We start from the raw sequence: 24,214 nt of genomic DNA, 5'->3' as shown, positions 1-24,214 counted from the left end.
ATGACTATGTTAGTTCAGAAATGCATTTAGTAATAGTCAGTTCATAGTTCTTGAACATTGTTCCTAAAGCATTGTGATCCTAGTTAGGTAATATAAATATAGTCCATGAGTGGGTAGGGTTAATCTAAACACTAAATGAAAAGGGTAATTCCAAGCACCAAACTGAAAATTTGGCTAGGCTGAAAAAGGCCCACAAGGGCAGTTATCCTGCTACTAACCTATGAACTTGCACATGACTCCTTTCTAATGATGAGCTCTCTTTTAGTCTTTTTAAAACCTACAAGGGTATTGTGAGACTTCATCTCTAGAGTGAATTTATACCACATACCGGAGTCATGTCTAGAGAAGGCATGCTCTCCAATAGCTGTCTTAAATATGGGCTGGATAAGGGCAATGTTATCCTTTTGTCTACTTTACAGTATGTAGACTTTTTATCGCTGACCTTTCTGGGCTGTTATGCTGAAGTCTGAGCCTACATAGGCAGCTGACCACAGAATAGGACTGGAAATGCTAACAGCTTTACATGCGCATACTGACACACACAAGGAAGAGCAGACCAAAGTTTGGCTGCACATGCACATAGGTTGTCTGGTCACTGTGTGGGAGCAACAAATTCAACACATTCTCAAACTTGTACCATAAGGACAGTTAAAGCTCCATGTGACAGAATAAAAATATGAGTAGTAAAGTGTTGATTGGAAACCTCATGTATTCTCAAAATGGATTTAAGAAATTAACTTTGAAAGCAAAGCTCGATAGGTGAATTTCTTAAATTCATTAAAAGAAAAAAAAAGGATTTGTTTTATTAAAGATGGGATTATAATCCTCTATGTAGTTAGGGCAGGGAGCTTTGTGATTTTTATAGTTCGAAACTGACAAAAAGATTATATATTTTTCTGATATCGGGGGGGGGGGGCACACAAATTTCAGATATGTCAGACTTTAGTTTTACAATTCGTCCAATTCCGAACAGTTTCAAGACTTTGACAGTTCTTAAAGCTGTAATACATACAATTTACAGCTCACAATGCCACTCATTTGTAGCAACTTTAAAGGCCATTGAACAGACACACTTCACTTACAGCCAATTTCTGGCAGAGCTGAAGCTCCATATACTATGAAAAATTACTGGGTTTCTCCAATCATAAACATCCAGGACCCTTGACAGCCCAATAAATATTTGGGACCATTCAGAAAAAAAAAAACAGTCAAAGCAAAATCATACCTCTCAACTGCACAGCTTTTCACAGACTGTCCAGATTTTTGCCTCATGTTTTTGGTCTGTTTCTCATAAAAACTGATTTCTGGCAAATCATTGGGGTTTGCAGTCAGATAATAATGACAGACATTTGACTTTCAGATTTTATACCCTTCAGAAAATTCATGCTAATGCAAAATCTGTTGTTCTATCAATTTTCTAAGTTTATAAAGAACAGTACTTTAAAAGTGTCCTTATTTTTGTGCCTTTGTCCCCCCATTTTTATGGTTTTGTTCAGATTTCTTGCTTTAAGAGATTGAGAGGTATGTCAGTGATATCAAATCAGTGATATCCAGCAAAAGAAAGTGGCTATGGCAGACAAGTGCATGTTACTGCTGTCTATGATACCAATGGTCTTCAGATACAGATTTCAAACACTTAATAATCCAGTTCTCTCTCTCCATTGTGACCTTGATGGAACAGTTAAGTCTTTAACAAATTGGCAGTATAACCCACCAAGTTAATGTAGTACTAATCCTTTCATGGTGATTAGTTTCTGCTAATCACCAACACGCTCACAGCTTCCTAGAAGCCCGCTGACCTGTAATGTTAAAAAAAGAAGAAAAAAAAAAACTTCCTTGCCTGGATGCTGCAGCCAGTCAGATCCCTTGTTTCACTGAAACGGACCTGATTGAGAGCAGCTTACTGACAAATCAAAATAAAATAAAAAAAAATGAGAAAAAGTTTGCGATAATGACGTGACGAGGAATATACAGACAATAACAGAATGCCACGGATGTGAATTTTGTAACTACGCTGTTCCACTATTCTTATGAGCTGAATGAAAAGAGAAGATTGAGAAATCCATGCTGCTGGATGGGGGCCCTCGTTCACAGGGAGATAATCGGTGGGGAGCCCCACGGCTGCGGGTACTTAACGTTGACTATGCTTGGGCATCCCTACATACCATTATTACTCATTATGTGCTACATCTGGTCTCAGGGGGACAGACATCTTTTGATTCGGTAGTGCTCGGGAGTGTTCTTCTGTGAGACCTCCCGGGATTTCGGAAGCTGGGTACTCTGTTCCATAGAGGATTAAGTGAAGATTGACAACATCCAATAAAGAAGTTATGTCTTACCATAACACTCCTGTGTTGCTGATCCTCACTTATCCTCGACATCCCCACCCTCCTTCCCCCGTCTTTTGGGCTTCTTGGTGGAACAGATATATCCCAATAGACAAGATTATTCCTTTATGATTATAGATATGGTCTCTGATCTGTTATTTCTTGTCTATCACTATTTTATGCAAAATCGATCTGAGGTAATCTTGAGAGGAGCATTATGGGTAGAGCTAAGCTGGAGAGTTTTTGAAAGGCATGAGCTGGGATAACAGCCTAGTTGGTTCTGAGATTCATAGGTTCATAGATAGGTACTAGGCTATAGGCCCAAGGGCCTATGTAAGCCTAGCCAACAGGGTTCCCTGGCTTATGCCACCCAAGAAAGTTATACACTTTCACACAAGATACAGAACCGAACCCTCAGTCAAGGATAAGTGAAGATCGACAACATAGATGGAACATTATGGTAAGACATAACTTCTTTTTCTGTTAATGTTCCCAAATGTTTGACTTCCCTCCACAAAACCACATTGATCCGTATCTCTCAGTTTTGGCAATATTTTTCCATTCTTTTAGCTATTATAGACATAAAACACTTTAAAATCATGGTTTAAAATTGAATGAGCCTTTATGAAGCTGGGTCTTATGAGCTTTGCAAACAAGTTCCAGTCCCCATGTGTAGGTAATATTTCCTGCTGAAACTGAATATTTCTCCCAAAATTTTCTTAAGCTCCATAACAGCAGTTTTTGGTTGAATATAAATATGTCAGCATAATCCTCCTCCCTTACCAATAACCCTATTACTACTACAAATATGCCTTTATTGTCTTTTTTCCTCATCTGTCACTGTTGTAGCCCCCCTAGCAATCAGTATTATTACTCCCCTTTTCCTTTGTTACTGATATTCTTCTGAATACCCTTCCTGAAATCCTTTCATTGTCAAATTCACATGCTCTTCCTTTTCTAAATGTGTCTCCTGCTGCATTGCTGTTTGTCTCTGAATTTCTTTATGTAATTCAGTAGCTTTTCCTTTTAGTCTATATGTGTAAGGTCAGTTACATTCCAAGATTGCCTATCCAGTCTCCACACTTATTAATCGGTCAATTCAGGAAAGTTATATCCCCGACATCTGGAAAAAGTCCTGTATTATACCACTACATAAAGGAGGTAACTCCACTAACCCCTCAAATTTCAGGCCTGTTGCTATTCTATCCCTTCTTTCAAAGATTCTCGAAAAGTGTATACATAAACAGCTCATTTCAAACCTTATTCAGGAAATTCTCCTTACCCTGACACAACATGGTTTCCGTCCTCATCATAATACAATGACCACATTACTATCCTTTACTCATTCTATCTCTACATCTCTCAGTAATAACAGATTAGTGTCATGTGTCTTCCTTGACATTTCTAAGGCTTTTGACACTGCGTCTCACAAGCTCCTTCTCTCAGAACTTGCTTTCTTCAGTCTGTCTTCCTCTATGCTCTGATGGTTCTCTTCTTACCTATCAAGTAGAGGTCACTGTTAAATGGCTCTCTGCTACTTATTCTTTCCTTCCCATTCAGTCTGGTGTCCCCCAAGGTTCCATCCTGGGCCCACTGCTATTCAACATCTTTACTAAAAATCTCTTCCAATCCTGCCCCCACTTCACACCAATACAATACGCAGATGACTCCACCATCATCACTACCTCTGACAATATACCTCACCTACTCACCCTTACTCGAGATATCCTGCTCTTGGTTGAAAGATGGCTCACAACCAACCAACTCCTACTTAACCCTAATAAAACTAAACTACTTCTCTTCCTCCCCAAACCCCTCCAACACCTCAAATCCATTTTCTCTGTCTCCTGTCTAAACAACACAACTATTAAGGTTGACTCTCACACTAAACATCTCATGGTTTATGTAGATGATGAACTTAAATTTGAACCCCACATCAATAATTGTATCAAAAAGACACACCAAAACTATGATTGCTTTACAGAAATAAAAAATTCTTAATACAAGAATCTAATTTTCCCTAGCACAAGACTACCTACTTCCTACCCTTCTGTACACCGCCCCAGTCTTCAGTAACCTCCAAAAAAATATGTCAACCAAACTCGAAGTTATATACAATAAAATAACCAGATTTGACAGTAATCCCCCTTATCGCTCACATCACTGCCTCTCCATAAATAAACTCCACTGGCTAGGATTCCATAATCAACTACGTCTGCCTCAACTTCATCTGACACGTACTATCTTCCACCAACACCTAGCCTGTCCTTTGCTGGCAACTTTAGTCTCCCCTTATGTCCCTAACCGGGAACTCCATAGCTCTGACCAACACCACCTTCAAATTTCCAAACCGAATAAATCCATATGAAAAATTTTTTATAGTCACTCATTTGCCACTTCTTGGAACAAACTTCCTCTCTATATCAGATAATTTCAAAACTCTAGCAATTTTGAACTAGCTTTAAGGGAATATCTGCTCAACTCCTGGACCTGCTGCTGTAAAGATCCTACTTGAACACTCCCTCCCCTTCTCTAGCCCCCCTTCTCTGTCCCTATTTCTTATATACGTCCATCCTACCTGTATTTTACTTCTGTTTCTCTTGTTTCTTACTATTATCTCCATCAATGACTTCACTCTGTACTATAAATCTCTTCTTCCCTGTTTCTTTCAAATTTTGTATGTAGTGTCCCCTTTTTCTTTTTCCCTTCTGCCATGCCTCTAAACTTTTATGCATGACATTCAAAACTTTGTATTTTATGATTATTTTCTTTTAATCATTGTACAAGATAAACCTTTATGTATAACATATATATTTATCTCATTATGTTTGTATCCTTAAATATGTACTTATATTGTAACAAATTCATTTTTTGTATTGGAGCTTTTCTCCTCGGGTCTCTGCTGAAAAAGGGCATGTGCCCACCAGAGTATCCCGGCTAACAAATGGCAAATAAATAAGAAATGTTCTAGGGTTTGTTGTTTTTTTGTCCAGAACAAATACTAACCCTATGAAAGTGGAAGTATCCCTTATTTTTGAAACACTTACACCAAAGGAAGGTTTGCCAAAACAGTGAATCATCTCTTTTTTTTCCTTTATATATATATATATATATATATATATATATATATATATATATATATATATATGTATGTATAAATATATGGATTCACTTCACAATCTCAAAATTCATAAGACTGAAGCCCAAAACCCTGAAACTCAAAATCCTGAATCCCAAAAGAATGAAAACACACAGGATACATATACTAACGATACACACGACAAACCATATTACTTTTCACCAAGTATAAGCAGGGGGGCAAGTCCCCCTACTACTTAAATATATCAAGTCCGAGATTGCACTTCACTACACTATTGTGAGTTATGTTGTAGTATAGCAAGTTAAAAGGGAACATTAGTAAGGTTACAACACGCAGTCATGAAACATGATGCTATGTTTGCTATTCTTTTCTGTGGAGTGCAATCTCTGAGTTGATATATTTAATTAGCATGGGATGTGGGGGTGCAGCCCCCCACATTGGGGCTGCAAGGAGGCTTGCCCCCTGCTCACACTTAGTAAAAACTGCTATGCTTTGTCTTGTATGTTTTTTCCTTGTACAGGAATATTGTCATTATTTCTATTCTGTGTGTTTTCAGTGTTTTGGGATTCAGAATTTTGGGTTTTCAGGATTGAGTTTCAGGATTTTGGGCTTCAGTCTTATGAATTGCGAGATAGCGAAGTTTCAGAATTCTGAAGTGAATCTATATATATGTGTGTGTATATATATATATATATATATATATATATATATATATGTATGTGTGTGTGCATATATATATATATATATATATATATATATATATATATAGATATATATATATATATATATATATATATATATATATATATATATATATGGGATCCATACAGAACCCCGACGGCACTTTCTGCCAAAGCAGAAATCACCGAACATACATAACCGAAAGTGCTGTTCACCAAAGCAGTTATGTATGCTGGTTGTGCCGGTCGCACTACGGTGGGGTTAAGGGAGAATTCCCTTTTCCCCACTGTAGTGCGACCTCGGAGTGAGAATATAAAAGTAGGGGGGTGCAGGGAGGCTCCCCCCCCGCATAAAAGAAGATTTAGTGGGGGGTTTTTTGGGTTTTTTTTGAATAGACATTAATGAAAGCTCTTTCTTTAAAGTGTGTTCAGGAATTGTGGATTCGGACTATTGAACTTTTGTTCAATAGTCCTAGATCCATATATATGTATGTGTGTGTGTGTGTGTGTGTGTGTGTGTGTGTGTATATATATATATATATATATATATTTTTTTTTTTTTTTTATATGTATATATATATATATATATATATACAAAGAGGTAAAATGCAGTAAACGAAGGTGCAACAGTAGGTGTGATCAATGTTTGTTATATCAGAGAAGAATTCGGTATATAAAGGTCGTCCTGCATTGGGACTGCTTATGCTGCTGTTACACTTTGTTAGCATCTGCAGTAACCACATTCCTCACCTTTATTTTACAGTCATTTGTATAGTTCTGTGGTTTCAGCACTTGCATTGCATGCTAACATGTTTAATTATTGTTTTGTTGAGCTGGTTTTGCATTATGCTTATTATACTGTTTGTCTAACTTCATCTTCATATATATTGGGATAGTTTTGAGCTCTTACTGCAGCACGCTATAGTCAAGACATGTGACTTGTACACAGAGGTGATAATACCTATCATTGGGCAAACATAGGATTTGCAATTCCTCAAACTATCAGGCTAACCGAAGGCCTTCATCAGGAGTCAAGTTCCTGTTATTACCATGCTTAAATTATCTGCTTATGCCTAGAAAGGGAAATACATCATTTATTTTGTATTGTCTAAAAGACCCTTCAAATATGCCACAGTAGAAAGAAAGTGGCCTGCTATAAAATATACATATTCTCCTGCCATGTGACATTAAAGTCAATGTTCATTTAGCTGAGGCTCATGTGAGTATATAAAGATCAGTAACTTAATGAGGGTCTCCTGCTAACACAAGAACTTGAGTAATTGCAAAATCTGTTGGTCTAATGAAAGGCATTTCATCATCTTTGAGTTTCAGTGTCCTCATGCTTCATATTGCACATCCTGACTGCCAGGCTGAGGAAACATGTTTGCTGAAGCGAAAAAGGTTTGTAGAAATCAAATATATAGATTTGTTTTTGGAAGGACTGTTGTTGCAATTCTTGGAAGTGCAGGTCTGTGACTGCATTATGTTGGAGTATTGTCCCTACCTCAAGGTACAGTTATGTCTGAGTTAGTATGTATAGGTAACCAGGGGGAGGTAGAAAGAGACATTTTTTAAAGATGTGCAAAAGAAAAAAGTGTGTTCAAAAGAATTTGAGTGCTTTATAGGCATGTTAATGATCTGTTCACTGGCACTGTTAAAGTACAAGCTGGTAATACAATGGGATATGAAAATGCATCACAACACTGAGATGAGTAAGTCAGATTATTGGCAGAAAATACTGATAAGTAGTAATTAAAATGCTGAATTTGAACTGGGCACAGGTAGAGAGTTTGTTTGTGTCTTTCGGCTTTTCCCAGTTAAGGGTCGCCACAGCGGAACTCCGGTCCGCTAATGAGCTTTTTTTTAAGCACATAAGTTAAAAGGTATGAAGATCACTGTGTGCATGCTTAACTATGCTAACTCACTAAGTAAAGCTCTTGGGTCAAAAGCTGCTGACACAAATGTAAAAATAAGAAGTGTAAGATACTGTATTGGTTTGTAACACAAAGTAAAATCTTCTCCTGTTGTTTGGGTCCTTTAGCTTCTGGTAAACTAGAAATGCCAACATAAATTCACAGTGTGAAACCAGACAGTGCATGTGTAAAAGACATTGTACAGATATTTTAGTACTGTACAAAGTCAAAGCAATGATATCCTTCATGATTACTCCTATTTCATTTATAGCCTGAGGAAATGTGGTAGGAGACCATTGTGTACAATGAATTTTGATACTTTAATAAAGATGTGTGCTGTCAGGTGTAAAATGGAAGCAAATGAAAATTAAATTGCATGGGCTGCTTTATGTTACTAAGAAGTACTTGAAGTAAACAAAATGGATAAATAGTATGGCTGCAGTTGTAAAGAAGACAGCATTTGCATTTCTGTTGATCCATAAGATGTGAATAATATCAACTGCTTACAGATGCCAAGGTGGTCTTAAGTATATAAGATGCTAGTTGCAAACCAAGGATGTCTGCAGATAAGCCAAAGATGATGAAAGTTTCAAACTGAGTCCATTTATTGCAGTGATGGGCTGCTGTGGATTCTTCATACTTCATTTGTTATTTCAGCAACACTGGATCTATTCCAATGAGCTGTTGCACAGAAAACTGAATGGTTGGAAGGTATTTTAAATATAATTGGTGATTTAATTTGGAGCCAGACAGAAGAAGGTAATGAAAAGGACAACTGATAGATTATAACAGTATAATTTCAAATTTAATAACAGGAAATGTAAAATAAGATTGAAAATTCAGAAATACTTTATCAGAAAGACTGAAGATTTGTGAATAAAAACATAGAGTAGTTGTATGAATAGCAAAACTAGAAGTTAAGCAAGTATTACAGAGGTTTTTAGAAATTATATAGCATCTTGCAGACTTTAGTATGTTCAAGATAACTGCTGTAAGCAAACTGTTACAGCAAGATGTAGCTTTGAAATAAGTTATGTAAATGAAAATAAATTGCATATGCTTAAGAAAGTAGTTATTGAGGCATCAATGTTAAAATACTGATTTGAATTACCCATTTGTGTTGCAAGTAGGTGCCATTCAGAATGGTACAGGAGCCATGGCCGTCCAAGAGAACAGACCAGTTACCTCTGTGTTACATAATTTAATTTACAGATGCACAAAAAAAACAGTTGCTCAAAGATGTGAAATGTGCTATGAATATCTCTGGTGGTGATCAGATGGAAACAGACCATAAAACTTGAAAAGCATTATTCAGAAATTATTTTTGCATGGTACCTTCCAGGTTACATAGAATGCTATTTATTATACAGAAGGATGATTTAAAAGTATATTACAAACCAGACAGTGAAGTGTACACAAAAGAATGTTTATCAGAGCACATTTACCAGAGCGTATCATGACCTGTTAGAAGAACTACCAGTTTTTTGATTATTCTGCAGAAAGCAACAGTGGGAGGCTGGCCTGAACAAAAGTCATCTGTAAGGAAAGAAAGTCAGTTCTATTTCTGAATTGTGGAAGAAACAGTGTCCAGGTGTATGTTCAAAGCTAACAAATGAATACTTCCCACCTTAATGTCAAGGCACATTCATTAGAGAACACGTGCATCTCATCTGAGTATAGAGAAGTATAAAAAGTCGCAAAACGTTTGATATATTGGCCAAGAGTACTAACACTCAGTATAAACAGTACAGAGCTGTGCCATATACAGATTATACCATAGCAACAATGAATTTATTAACTGATATACTCCATGGATATTTTGATAGGGAAGAACATCTTCATCTATGGAGCCAAATGAGTAAAGATTTCTTCCAGTTCAGAAAAGTCATATATCTGGTATGTATGTATTATTATTCCAGTTTCCTAAAATATTCAAGCTTGACTAGTACACATATGATTAGTGTATTAAGTTAATTTATTCTCAAGACAGGAGATAATGGATGTTATGTCTGATAGTGGTTCACATTACAAAGCTATGCAATTCAGAAGATGTGTGTATAAATGGGAATTTAAACATATCAATGTGAAGTGTATAATATTTCGGTCACCCTTTCCATAGTTTAGCTATAAGTGGAGGAAATTACACAGTGAAAAACCTCATGAGAAGGCATAGTAGCAGTAGCTATAATGATTGCTATCTTACATTACAGCTTTGGAGTGTAGGAATAGAGCCCATTGTAGAAACTCAGTATCTCACCAGATCACTTATTAAAGGGCAGAAGAATAAAAAACAAATTACCCACTTCTGCTGTATACTTATACCTGAAAATTAGTGTGAAGTAAAGTAAACTAAGAAAATAATATTGCTATGATGAAATTACAAGCACACACACAAATATAGAGTAAGCCTCTGCTTAGACACTGTTTTAATCGCAGAGGTGAATGGATAGTAGTAGCTCTCATTTGGGCCTCATCTTGGGTTTGAGTCTACAGTACGACCTTTAACTTGTATGATTCCGGCAGTGCCTAATCAGAGAGCTTTCTGTGTATTTGTGAGTGTATGTGTGTGGTGTTTGTAATCTAATCTTGATCACCAAGCTGGGAGTTTACTTAGATAAAAGGCTAGTGCTCTTAAAGGAAAACCTCAGTAGCTGTCCAGGGACCTCTGTTGGTCCAGCAATACTAACACCAACATGGTATGCTGGGTGTCTTAGGTTTGAGCCCCAAATGAGAGCTAATATTATAGTTTCACTTCTGTGATTCATTACTGTGATAGAAAATTCAAATTGCTGCCAGATTTATATTTTGGAAGCAGAGAAAAAATGTTTTGTGGTTGAAGATAAAGATCTTCCCTCTTTAAAAAACATCTTAAAGAGCATCTGAAAACTCATTGGCTTTGTCCATGTACTAACCCAAACTGATATCCTTTTCCCCGTCCTGCTCTATTCCTCTAACCTGTGCCTCCAAAACTAATTATTACTCTTTTCTTCGCAACATGACGATCAAATATAACTTTCTTTCTTTCTTAACTGAGTTGTGCTCATAACTTCTAGTGTGTTTGATATATTGTTTAGTATAACTTTTTACTAAAATTTTTATAATCTATAATTTTTAGTGTTCTGTTGAACAGTGCTGTTTCTGTATTGTGCTTTTATCATGTCGTTGTATAATTTTATTTTGTCACTGTTTATGTTTGGAGCTTTTCTCCCCAGGCCCCTACTGAAAATGGACATATATTCAGCTAGACTAGCCCGGTCAACAAATGTAAAAATAAAATAAAATAAATCTTGTGCAGTCTGTGGGGTAACTGAAAGCTTTGTTAGAGTGATTGCCAACATTATATAAAACAAATATGTTCAAATCTATGAAAAGTGACCAGAACTGTGGCAGTAAGTATTACAGGAACATGAGAGTATGAGACTTATGCTAGAATTGCAAAGGAATGCACAAAAACTGTCTTAAGAGGGAAGCACAGACATCCAAATTGAACAGCCCTATTAAATGCTGTAGTTGAGGAAAACCATTATGAGACATGAGTAGTATGTGGACAGTATGAGCGCTAAATATGATTTTAAAGAAAGAAAAAGTTGCATTTTTTAAACTTGTTGATGTAAAAAAGTAAAAGAAAACTGACATGCTTAATTTAAAATGGCACAGGTACAATGTCACACTCCCTCAGTTATCATCTCCAATTCTATACAACCAAACATCTCACACATCCATTTAAACCGCATACTTATGAAACAGCACACAACCTTTCCAAGCTTAACCCAGAAATGTTTATTACTACCCCGTCCTCTATTAGCTGGAACTTCCTAAAAATACTCCCCTTAAATGATGCTGTAAATGAATTCAGTACAACATTCCTGAATGTCCTGAATAGCTTTCCACCTCCTAGAAGGATGAGAATAGAAACAAATAATCCTGTTTTGCTGTCCAAAAGCAGTAGAATGCTAATCAAGGATAGAGGAAAAAAAATGGCAAAAATACAAAACTCCACAATGTCTTGAAAATGTCAGAATGCTTTGCAGTCATACTTAAAAGCAAATAAATGAAGAAAAATCTATACTATAATAACTTTCAGAATTATAATAAACGCAACCAAAAATTCTGAACAGCTGTTAAAGAGATCTTGTATTCCAGCGAAAAAAATCAACCCTAACCTCCCTCCCAATAACTCGCCGCACGAAATTGCAGTAGAATTAAACTCTCATTTCCTTGATTGTATAATATGTCTAACCAAGGACTCTCGACATCTAATCCTAACCCTGCCCAACTGCCATTTATTACCACATCTACTTTCATTTTCAAACCTGTGCTGACATCCTGTATAAAACTAATATTAAATAAACTCAAACCATGCGTTACTTCAGCTGATGACCTTCCAAGTGTCTCAGTCTTTATAAATAGGTCATTCCAGGAATCCCATATTCCCTTTCTAGGGAAAAAGTCACACATTATCCCTCTGCACAATGAAGGAAATTCAACAGACATTACTAACTTTAGACCTGTAGGAATCTTATCCCCCTCTCCAAAATACTTGAAACGTATTCAAAAACAACTGCTAAACTATCTCTTGCAGGAAGAACTCATATCCCCCATACAACATGGCTTCTGTCCTTTCCGTAGTACTAACACTGCACTTCTAACCTGCGTAGATACTGTAAATAATGCTAGTGATAATGACAAACTAGTCTGTTCCATATTTCTTGACTTGTCTAAAGTCTTTGATGCAGTTTGTCTTCTACTTCAAATATCCTCATTAGATTTTTCATAGGCCTCCCTTCTATATTTTGAAAGCTACCTATCCAATAGGTATCAGTCAGTAAAATGGCATTCCACCCTCTCTCCATACCTCCCAGTCACCACCTGTCTATTACAAAGGTCTATCCTTGGTCCTCCTTTTTAATATTCTCACCAATACCCTTCACACATCCACAGAACAGCCTTCCCTAATGCAGTAGACAGATGCTTCCATACTCATTTGCCCATCTGACAACATGCCACACCCATAAAAAATTAATCAGGCCATAAAAATTAATCAGGAAGCTTTAACAGCCACATAAACATGGCTTTGCAACTCACAAGTCATACTCAACCCTAAAAATGACAAACTGCTACTTTTCCCCAAAATTCCTCTGTCATGAGAGAACAAAATGTAAAGTCTTCTCTCAATAATACAACCATTGAAGTCACTCCTCATAGCAAATTATTACAAATGATAGTGGATGATAATCTTAAATTAGTCTACATATACAAAATTGCATAAAAATCATCAAAAACTGGAGACAAATGCTTGATCACCAATGCATCTAAAACTTCACTTGTCACTACTTTCTCCTCCCCACACTTCTTTATGGCACTCCCATCCTCGCTAACCTCCAGGCATCACAAAACTTGAACAGAGCTATAGCAAAGCTGCCAAAATTGCAGCAAATATCCCTTTCAGAGCCCACCACTGCTTAGCACTAAAAATACTAAATTGGTTAGAAGTACTCCATCAGCTAACATATACACAGTTTCTTACTACTTATACAATTATCCATGTATCTGCTTGTCCAGCACTAAATAACATTCTACACAATAATGTTCCCAGTCAGTTATTGTCTAATGACCAAAACTCCTGTCTGTCCACAAACCTGTCGTGTGCTGGGCATTGCCTATACTTGCATCGTATTGCTCAGACCTGTAACTCCTTAGCTGTATCGATCAGGGCAACACCCTCTCTCCCATTCTTCAAGACCATTCTACAAAACTGTCTAGCCAAATGCTATCTGTGTTCTTCCTCAACACCAGGATAAACTATATCCCTAAATGTGAACATTTACCTATTCATTCCTTACATCTCCTTACTCTCCCTTCTTCACTCGCATCCTTAGTTCTATCAATTTCTCTCCCCAGCTTTCCCTCTAAATATACCATAAGCCTGATTCTCTCTCTCTCTTTGTATTGGAATTTGCATTAGAAACATACCTTTAATTTCTCTATAAACTGGCTAAAATTTCTCCAAATATTAAATAATTGTTGTATAACATGCATTTATTCTTTATCAATATTTTCATATTATGCCTTATTTGGTATAATTATTTAAACTGTAGATGTTTTTGTACTATTTTTGAAGATTATAAAGTTATGGTTGCTAAAATGTTTTGTAATACTTTGGAGCTTTTGTCCCCGAACATCTGCCAACAGTGGGCTACTACCCAGTCAGACTTTCCTGGTAGTCAGATGTCCATAAATTAATTAATTAGATAGTTAATTACTTTAATTAAGTAATGTAATGCATGTTACCTCATACAAGTTATATAAATAGACTTAATATGTATAGCTTTAAATGGTAATACCTTACTACACTGAATTTTCATGTCATGTGGATTAAAGACCTCATGGAGGTTTGCTCTCCCCTTTGTATTTTGCTTTATATTTAGAGCCATTGGCAAAGAATATAAGGGAATAGGAAATTCAAGGATATAATTGGTATGTTAATCAAGAAAAGTTGGCTTTAATTACAGAATATGTACATATTATTTTTTACCTGATAAAATCAGAAAAAGACATCTTAGTGTTATGAAACACCTTGAAAAAGTTTCAAGTCTTTCTGAGATATAAAATTAATGATGATAATTTACAGCTAGAGTATGCACACATGAATTAGTCCAGCAATAACTACAGCTATAATGACGTGGTAAATTGAAATATGTAGGACCGTGGAATAAAATGGATTCTGTAATGGCAGCTAAGAATATGTGGGAGGAGACTCAACAAAAGATAATCCAAAAACTAAAAATCTGGAAGCTATTGTTTATGGATATGTATCAAGATGCAAATATTGTAAGGGCTTTAGTCCGTATAGTTGTATATACATGTCAGGCATATTGTTATCAACCAGAGGAGAAGTTGTGGACAGTACTTAATAAAGAGCTGAAGAATTTTACTTGGGGTGGAAAAGGGCAAGGGTCAAGTGGGATAAGTTCATCTTTCCAGTAAAACAATGTAGATTAGGGTTACCTGATTTAAAGTGATAATTTAGCGCTACATAGATAAAGTTCATATACCTAACACAAGGAGAAAGCTATAATTAAAAAGTGGAAATGGATGAAGACCAAAACACTAAAGGTGGAGGAGTGTCCATATTCACCAAGGATATTTACACCTCCAGGCTAGTTGCCCAACACAGTGCATCTGAAATTCTCCAGGTGTAACTAACATTAGGTAAGACTGCAGTTCAAATTGTAGCTTGCTACAGATCCCCCACCATGCCACAAGATTCTCACTACACCTTTCTAAACATACTGTAAAATATTAAGATACAACCAAACACCCTAATACTGGGTGATTTCAACTACCCTGCCGTTAACTGGGAAAACTACTCGAGTACCAACACCTTTTCCCAACGGTTCTTGGAATTCATAAATTCCAATGCCCTGGATCAACTAATCCATTGTCCCACCAGGGGCTCCAATATCCTAGACCTGGTCATTACCAACATGGGAGATAGATGCTTCACACCAGTGGTCACCCTCTCATTGGTCAGGCCTGACCATAAGCAAATCACCCTTGACATCCTCATCTCACCCCCCCCCCACCCCAGTAAGGAAACCTCCATAAAAAAACTTCTGCAAAGCCAACTTCATGTTACTTAAGTCAGAAGTGACAAACTTCATGGCACCCATGGAGATGGGAGTTGAAAGTTCGACTGCTGAATACTACACAACAGCAGGAAGAAACTGTTGCAGAAAAATCCCAGGATGCAAGAAACTCCCTTACCAGTCTCAGTAAGAAGCTATCCCTCATAAAATCCTCCAAAGCTAGTTACGAAAATAAAATTGCCAAAGATTCCAAAGACAATCACAAGACATTTTATAGTTATGTCAAGAATCTAAATGGCAATGCTCAGATCTGCTCAGAACTGCAACAGAATGGCATTAAATATACTGATCCCAAGGATATTGCCAATATCCTGGCAGATCAATTTAGTGCCAACTTCACCCCCCCCCTCTCCCCACTGAAGGGCCCATCTCAGTACCAAAGGATTGCCAAATTCTGGTTATCACGGTCACACAGGTAGAAACCACACTCTCCAAAGCTAAGAATACCGCATCCATGGGGCCAGATGACATCCCGGGCTGTGTACTACATGAACTAGAAAATGAACTGGCACCTCATCTAAGTGTCATGTTTAATCATAGCCTCACCTCTGCCATCATGCCCACTGAGTGGCGCACAGCTACAGTTATCCCACTCCACAAGGGGGGATCCACCTTGGAATCCCGTGAACTACTGTCCCATCAGTCTGACGAGCCTGATCTGCAAGGGCTTGGAACACATTATCATGGAACTTATAAACAAAGACATTGGCAACCTTCAAACACTGGACCCCACTGAGTTTGGGTTCGTGAAGGGCTGATCTTGTCTCCTGAACCTGATTGACTTCTTCCAATCAGTTGCCAGAGCTGTGGACGAGGGTAAGGCTGTCCACACAGCCTATCTGGACCTCGCCAAGGCCTTCGACACCATCCCCCACTCTGGAATCATAGATAAACTTACTAAGCTGGGCATAAATCCCTATGTCACTCGATGGGTTGCCAACTGGCTTACTAACAGAACCCAGACTGTAAAAGTAGCCGACTCCAAATCCATCTCCAGACAAGTGACAAGTGGAGTACTTCAGGGTTCAGTCCTGGGACTGCTCCTGTTTGGCATCTACTTCTCTGAAGTACAGGCCAACACTAAGGGACTCTGGCTAACAAAGTTCGCAGATGACTGCAAACTGGGAGCCATTCTTGAATCCCCAAATGATGTGGATATTCTACAAAAGGGCCTTACAGAAACAGATGCGTAGTGCCAGAGCCATGGGCTCAAGCTTAATGCCAAGAAATTTATAGTTATCCCCTTTGGGAAGAATCATGTACCCATGAATTACCACATAGGTGGCAATACACTAAACACCGAAAGTGTGATGAGAGACTTAGGGACAGAGGTGGACAGTGGTCTCACCTTCGATAACCACATCGTCACAACAGTCAGGAAATCATTCTATGTGGCACACCTCATCACTAAGGGCTTTTCATCCAGAAAAAAGGAGGTCATTGACCCACTGTACTCAATCCCTCATTAGACCCATTATAGAGTACAATATCCTGTTTGGTATGTACCTCACAAGACATCTGCAACAGCTGGAAAGGCCACAGATATAGCTCACTAAAAGAATCACAGGCCTAAAGCAGATGCCGCATGCTGACCGCCTAAAAAAAACTCCAGCTATACTCTGTGGCATATCGTCTACTCAGGGGTGATCTTTGCTTAACATACAAGGCCATGTCAAACCCTGAGCTGTTGGACATGCTCCACTTAAAGAAATCCCAATCCCTCAGAGCAACACACTCCAGGGATCTAAACCTTGTCATCACAATGAACAAAACATGCTGGAGAGATAGGTTCCTGACCCAGCGACTCCCCATACTCTGGAATAGACTGCCCATACATGTTGGCCTCTTCTGAAGGAACCTTGACGATTGGATGGGAGATAGGAAATTCACCCCGGGGATCACGTCAGTCGCCCTGCTAGACAGGGGTCCAGGGAAGTAAATATTGTAGGAAGAAATATCCAGGAAATTGTTTGGCTAGACTTGTATAGGCCCTAGGGCCGATAGCCTAGTACCAACCTATGAACCTGTGAAGCAGGAGGGCATATTCAAGAAACAAGGAGAGAGAGGAATTTTGGATGCAGATCCTTAAGGAGAATAACAGCAGCCACACAGAACATTATAATCATAAAGTAGCAGAAAATATTCTAAGAACTAAGCTAACACAAGAATGGAGAAAGGAGATTTTGCTGATAGGGATGACTGCAATTAGGGGTGCAGAGAATAGGCAAGAGGGGACTGGAATTTACTGGAAAAACTCGACAAAGGAACCAATGTATTTTGGTCAAATATCTTAAAAAGGGAAGGGTAATATAATGGGAAGAAGCCATTTGCTGTGCAGGCTAGAAAATGCTTTCCCTATCGGGATTCACATCTGAGTGTAGGCAAAGAGAAGGGGATGGGGAAATCCTAAAGACCTGCTCTGGTAGAATTTTTAATTGAATCTAGAATAGAAACTGCTGTTAAAAAAGGGATAATTAGGAGATATTAAATATTTCTTAATAATTATAGGAATCAGTCCGAGGTCATTAGAAAAAAATTGAGAAGAAAAAAAGGATAAGCAATTCACAAGGTGCATATGTATGGCTCCCAAATGTGCAACAGTCTAGAAGATTTAGGATTTTTGCTTGGAAGCGTTTGCATGTATATTTATATACCCAAACAGACTCCAGAGGATTGTTCCTTAGGTAGCTGGCAAATGTTGGAACTGTGTTGGGGAAGAAAGTGGAAACAGGGAACATATGTTTTGGAGGTGCTGTGAGCTGGTAGACTTGAAAAATTCAATGCAGAGTACTCTGTCAAAAATGTTGGATGAGCAAATGGGTGTAACTAAGGAAATTATCTTTTTTGAACTGGGATACAGGATCTGAATTCCCTATATTTAGTAAGGCCTTGTTAAGTTTAATTTTGGTGACTGCTAAAAAAAGATTACTAGAAATGGAAGTCGATGTCTCTAAACCAACAGTATTTGAAGTATCAAATACTGTAATAGAGAGAAAAGAGCTGGGAGTGAGAACTTCAGAAAAGGGTAAGAGCAAATTACATAGAAAACAATGAAAATTGTGTTATAACAATAGCATCCCTATTAATTATTCGAACGTTTTAAAGTTCGAATGTCATATGGTCGACATTATATTATCGAACTTTAAAAAGTTCGAAGGTGAAAAGCAATGGCTTGGAATGGGGAAATTTCCCTTTTATGCACTGAACTGTGATCTTGGAGTTAGTATATTTAAGTAGGGGGGCTTGCTCCCCTGCTCAGAGCGTTGAGGTAAGTTTTTTTTTTTTTTGTAATTTTTTAGTATATTTTCGATGTTTCAAACTTCACTCATATGTTGTCGAACATATGAGGTTCGAAGTTTTGAAACTTCGAATATATAATCTAGACCCTAACAATAGATGCAGAATAATGTTTTGCAGGAGTAAGGGTTAAGAGAAGCAGAAATTGATCGATTTATGTACTGTTGAATTGATGATAAATATATAAAATAAGGGTCTATATTAGATAATCGAATGTTTGAAAGTTTGACTGTCATATGGTCGACACCATATGATCGAACTTTCAAATGTTTGAATATCTAGTAAAAAATAAACTACACAAAACACCTACCTGAATGCTCTAAGCAGGGGGGCAAACCCCATCCACTTTCCACATGGGGGGCTGTGCCCCCCACTCTTTAAATATACCAACTCAGAGATCGCACTACAGTACAGAAAAGGGAAATCTTCCCATTCCCCGCTGTACGGAGATCTCCGATACAACGTTCGAACATTCAAAAATCCGATCATATAGTGTCGACCATATGAGACTCAAAATTTTGAATGTTCGAACATTCAGTATAGACCCATAAAGTAATATATGAGCTGTATAATGTTTGTAACTGGGAATATGTTAGTATGGCTTGCTTGCTTTTGTATAAATGTATGTCTGCCTATGTCTTAAGCGATAATTCAGTAGAGGTTTTAAAAATAAATTCAAAAGACTTCATGGAGGTGTGCTCATCAAAAGTATCTCTGTTGCATTCCGATGAACACCCAGATGTTAGACTGCCTTTAATCATAGCTCGTTACAAAAGCAAAAGTCTGTGTAGAAAGTACTGTGTAAACTTAGTAGTATAGAAAGTGTGAAATACTTGCCAGATTTTATTTGCCTTCTTGTTTATGTAGCATTTGTTAACTCTATAAATGGGTTGGTGCAATAACCATTTTCAAGTATGACCTAGGGAGAGTATATATATATATATATATATATATATATATATATATATATATATATATATTCGACATACGGTTTGCAAAAATATATGTACATGATGAAGTAGATAGGGATGACTGCAATTAGGGATATAGACAATAGGAAAGAAGGGGCTGGAATTTATTGTAGAAAACTGGGAAAGAAACCAAAGTATCGGGAGCAAATAACTAGAGAGAGAAAGAGGATAGAATGGGAAGATGCCAAGAAAGAGATGGGGGGTCCTAAATAAAAGACAAGAACTGGTAGAGTTTTTAGTAGAATTTAGAACAGAAGCTGCCATAAAAAAGGAATAATTAGTCGAGCATATAAAATATTGCATGATGACTGTAAGAATCGATCAGAGGAGGTTAAAAAGGATCAGGAAGAGAGATCGGATAAGCAGTTCACAAAGAAACTATGGGAGGATATATCTCTCCCACCCAAATATGCAAAAAAATCTAGAAGGTTTAGGACTTTTGCTTGGAAATGTTTACATAGATATTTTTATACCCCAAGTAGGCTACATAGAATTTTTCCACAGGTAGACAGCAGATGTTGGAGGTGTAATAGGGAAGAAAAAGAGGTAATTGAGAACATGTTTTCTGGGAGTGTGATAAGTTAGCAGACTTTAAGGATTCCCTGCAGGATGCACTGTCAGAGATGCTGGATGGGCAGATTGGTGTGATGAGAGAGATGATTTTTTTCTGAGCTATGATCTTCTTCTTCTTCTTTCGGCTTTTTTCCGTTTGGGGTCGCCACAGCAGATCATCTGTCTGTTCATGATTGGCAGTGGAGTTTTACAGTGTCGAGCTGCCAGCCCGGCGCCCAACCTTCCACAGAAGGCACACACATGCACACACTCGCACCTAAGGGCCAATTTGGAGTGTCCAATCCACCTACTGCATGTCTTTGGGATGTGGGAGAAAACCAGAGCTCCCGGAGAAAACCCACGCTACCACAGGAAGGACATGCAGGCTCCACACAGAAGGCACCCCAGCCGAGAATCGAACCAGAGAACCTCTTGCTGTGAGGCAGCAACGCTAACCACTGCACCACTGTGGCTGCCCCTTTTTTCTGAGTTATGATACAGAGTCAAAATTGACTAGACATAGTAATGCCTTGCTCTATCTAATTCTGGTGGCTGCCAAAAAAGCAATTACTAGAAAATGGAACTCAAGATCTAAACCAACTAGACTAACAGTAGTGAATTTAGTAACAGGTAAATCAACTGGAATTGAGATCTGTAGAAAAGGATAGCAGCAAACTACATAGGAAAAATGGGAATTGTGGGAACAATACATACAGGGGAGGAATGAGGTTTAAAAGACGGCAGGACTTAAAATGAGCTACGTAATGTCTGACTGAAAATGATGATTGGATAGATTATAAGTGATGTATAATGTTTGCAACTGGGAGTGTAGCACTTTGGTTTATGATGTAAAATGCTTGCAACAGTTTGTTTTCATTTATATAAATGTGTAGTTGTGTATGTCATAAGTGGTGGTTTAATAAAGATGTTTCTTGTTTAACAAAATGTCAGGAATTGAATAATTTATGTAATGTAGCTTAGGTTATATGATCTATAACAATATATGTGAAGTATAATGTTTGTAAATGTGAACTTGTTAATACAGTTTACTTTTATATAAATATAAACTTGCCCATGTCACAAGTGAGAATAAAGATGTTTAAAAAAGTATGGTCTAAAAATAAATGTTTAAATGATTAGTAGAACTTTATGAATGAAGAGTGCAAATGGAAAAGGAATGACTTTAAAAAAGTAAAGTATGTTGCTGCAAAACAAGTAAGGAAAGAGGAGGTGTAATAAGAGGCGATTAGCCAAGGGTGTTAGTTGGAATGGGGGGGAGTTAACTGAAAGAGGCTTGAGGAGTATGTCAGAATGTCTGCATGTTGAAGAATTAAGTGGGGGCATTAGAAAAGCATTCATGAAAAGAGGAAATTAGTAAGATATCTTGTAACATGGAAAGATAGGTGCATACTGCTGAGACAATTTTGTTAGACTCGTTTAGTATTAGAGTGTGAATATGGATTTGAAATAACGTGGTTGTTCCTGAATTAAGTGCTCAAAGTTGATAGTGGTCTGTTACAGACAGCTGTTGAACAACTGGGGAAAAGTTTATAAAGAGCATTTTTTATATGGTACAGCAACGGTGAAGGTGAATCTTTGGCTAATCATTTTTGATGTTAATGTGTGGAGCCAAAGCCTCAGTAATTTAATATAAATTGTGAAATATATATGAAACAGGTTAAGTATTACCAGGTTGTAAATAAGTAATGCTTACATTTCTGGTCTAGTAAATAACACCAGGCAGTACCATAAATAAGTGACTCCTGAGCTGCATATACATGTTAATCAGTTTACAGAGCATCAGACTGCAGGCTGCTCCTCATAAGCACAGTACTCAATGTAAATGCATCTTGTGTACTATGTTTACTCTACCGCCATGAGCTATTGTGATTCACAGGCATGGATCGTGGTAGTCCACTGTGGCATACAGAGAACATCCAGTATTCTGACATGGTGTGCAGGAGTACAAGCCCACCAGCACCACTGTGTGAAGAAGACAAGTTTGCTTGTTGTAGCAGGTTTGCCTGCACCATAGGGAGCTTGTCTGCTCGAGTGTTTTTTATTCCTACGTTCAATGTTTTTCAATTTTATTTATTTTTCTGTTTCAATGTTGGTATTCTGATGACTCTCTATGCTGAGCAGCGTATTAGCAGGGAAGGAGAATCACTGCACTGGAAAAAAAAACATTTGTTTGTAAGCAGCTATAGTGTGTATGTTGCATCATTGGGCTCAACTCATATGCAGATGGTGTAATATTTGGGAATTATTTACAACCCTTGGGAGGAAGCATTTTCATATGCACTCTGTACAGAGAATACTGTGACTACACTGCATACAGTGGTCTGTTCCCACTGGATTTCATGGCAGTTGTTATCAGTAGCACACACAGACTATAACCTGTGCAATTCATCTCAGTTCGAAAAGAAAAAATTGTGTATCACCATTTCCCCATGATTTAATAAACATCTCATATCTGAGGGAATGTTTAAACTTAAAAAATAACAATCTGTTTGGTTCACTTAAGAGATCTGCCTAGGGCTTTTAAAGTATTTCATTGGTTATGCACATTTGCCTTTGTGGGTCTTAGAGCTGCAAGCGATTCTTATTTACTCCTAGTATGTCACTGTCCTTCTGTCCATTCACAACCCCTTTTTCTCACTTTTGCATTTGAGGTTAGAATGGCCCTTTATCAGTGATAGTCATCTAGAGTTAATACCACTGGGTGGCTAGCCCAGATGCAGTTACTCTTCTTTCAAACTTTAAACTATCCAGTCCACCTACTGCAGGTCATTGTAAAGTAGGAGGGAACCTTTGCACCTGAAGAAAACCCACGTGAACACCGAGAGAATATGCAGACTCCACACAGAAGGCATCCCAGATGAGAATTGAATTGGAGAACCTCTTGCTGTCAGTTGGCAGTGCTACCTGCTACACCACTGTGCCTATTCTTCACTGTAAATCCTTCCTTCAAACTGTAAATGCATAATCCTTTTTGAAGCTGAAGCAAAACCGAATATTTTACCATGCTTGTTTTCAAAACCACTCTGAACATTAAATGTCCATTATAGTTGTTTGCCTTCCATTATGACAGCAAAAATCATCTCCATGTGTTGCATTTTATATGTTTTTATCTTTCATTAATATTCTTTGAAAGGTGGTCATGCCTGACACCAGATATGTAAACACCTGGATGATGTATAAGATGTTTTATTATTTCTTAGTATGTGACAAGTGCTGTCTGACAAGCTACACCTGATAAAGTCCAGGCATTAGTTGCAGTGTTTGTTCAGACTGCAGATTTACAGTAGGGATACAAGTGGTACAAGCCTGATAAGAAGTCCAAACACTCTGGCTAGGATTGCAGGTGTGCTGAAGTTCATACAAGCAAAAACTCCAACATAGCAGCCTTTGTAGCCCACTTTCTGTCAGCTAGTGGTATTGGGACGATTCAAAAAAATCTTGTAACATCCGTTGTATGACAGTTATTACTTTGGGCTCTTGCCTTCATCTCCTGGTGTCTTAGAAGCTGGGGTTAGGAAGAACAGCATCTCCTTGGTTATACTGGGAGCTTGGAGCTAATAAAAGAGCTAAAAATATTAAATTCTGTTAAAAGTTGGTCATATCCTGGCAATATTTATTCTTTTTTATTTTTTTATTTTTTATTTTTATTTGAAATTTCGTAATTGGGTAAGTGGACTGATCAGTTGTCACTTTTCAGACATCAC

General features: G+C 37.6%; 1 protein-coding gene across 6 annotated transcripts in view; it reads left to right on the top strand.

Annotated features, from left to right (window-relative positions):
- GPR132 (G protein-coupled receptor 132) overlaps nucleotides 1-24,214 on the top strand; it is a 921,399-nt gene that overhangs the window by 889,443 nt on the left and 7,742 nt on the right. The window contains exon 6 of one of the 6 annotated variants that reach the window (XM_044074365.1): nucleotides 9,847-9,916. The exons of the other annotated variants lie outside the window; for them this stretch is intronic. The gene's annotated coding sequence lies outside the window, so the exon portion shown is untranslated. The remainder of the gene's footprint in view (nucleotides 1-9,846; nucleotides 9,917-24,214) is intronic. 6 annotated transcript variants of the gene reach the window in all.

Source organism: Protopterus annectens, chromosome 6.part0 (assembly GCF_019279795.1).
Source record: "Protopterus annectens isolate FY-2018-M chromosome 6.part0, PAN1.0, whole genome shotgun sequence".
NCBI classification, from domain to species: Eukaryota; Metazoa; Chordata; order Ceratodontiformes; family Protopteridae; genus Protopterus; species Protopterus annectens.
This window is presented reverse-complemented; position numbering and strand designations above follow the sequence as displayed.